This window comes from Aplysia californica, unplaced genomic scaffold (assembly GCF_000002075.1).
Source record: "Aplysia californica isolate F4 #8 unplaced genomic scaffold, AplCal3.0 scaffold00054, whole genome shotgun sequence".
NCBI lineage: Eukaryota > Metazoa > Mollusca > Gastropoda > Aplysiida > Aplysiidae > Aplysia > Aplysia californica.
In genome coordinates, this window is record NW_004797324.1 from 603,909 (window position 1) to 605,238 (window position 1,330).

Here is a 1,330-nt window from a genome sequence, read left to right on the forward strand (position 1 = left end):
GTCGATGAAATTGTCCATGCTCGTCGTATCAAAATACGACGGGATGGCAGGGAAATCTGTACCAACACGTGGATCCTTACCTTCAACACACCCACACCACCAACAAACTTAGACATTGCATACTTAGAACTCGAAGTTAGACCATATAATATATTATACCGAAACCGATGCACTGTTTCAACTGTCAGTGCTTCGGACACACACAGCTGCGCTGTCGTCGTGGTGCAGCGTGTCCTCGCTGCAGCAAGGAAGGACACTCTGGGGAGACCTGCTCTGCAGATCCCTGGTGTCCAAAGTGTCGATGGGGGGGTCACTCTGCATCTTCGACGGAGTGTCCGAAGTGGTGTCAGGAGAAAGCCATCCTAACACATAGGGGCCAGTACAGCGGAACGTTCGCTCAAGCAAGAGCAACGCTTTACCCAAAAGGATAGACGCCGAAGAATACAACAAAAACATATTCAAAAGTCCTGAAGACTGTCCCAGGGTCAGTAAACCCAACCCAAAAGGTCATTCAGACATATAGAAAGCAGAACACCTGCAAAAAACAACACTCCTGTCTGGAGACGGAGGAGGACATGGAGTCCACTTCCTCCCCTCCTACCTCTCCCACTCTCCATCCGCCATCTCCCCACACCCCCTCTTCATCACCACCCTCTCAGCCATCTTCTTTATCCTCACCCCCTTCATCATCCTCACCCTCATCAGTTTCATCATCACCCCCATCATCATCTTCACCAACAACATCCTCACCATCATCATCCTCACACAAATCCCCACATCCTACACCCTCATTGCTTCAACCTCCATCCCATCATCCTTCATCCAATAATGCCCCTCCACCCACTCCCCACACCTGCTCCCCATCCTCTACCCGCATCTGGGACTCTGGTCCTCCTCCCCCTCCACACTCTCCTTCAAATAAAGCTGCGGTCCACCGTGACTGCAGCAAAACAAAACAAAGACAAAGGTCACCTACGACCCCAAAAAAATGTACCGAACCCGCGCTCTCAAAATAAATAAAAATGGCAGTTCTTCAGTGGAACATTCGCGGTTTGCGTGCAAACCAGGAAGAACTCTCTTATCTTTTGACCTCACTCACCCCAAATGTAATCTGTCTACAAGAAACTAAATTGCCAACACCCACTTTCACATTAAAAAAACTATCAAACTACCGACAACCAAATCGCCTCTGGGGGCAACTCCATTTTAATAAACTTCAGGCAGGTGCGGTCAGGGTCACCCTACACCGTCCTATAACTATCTGTTCAATATACATCCCTCCAAATTACCCTCTATCTTTAAGAGAACTAATAAACCTCAAAGACCAGCT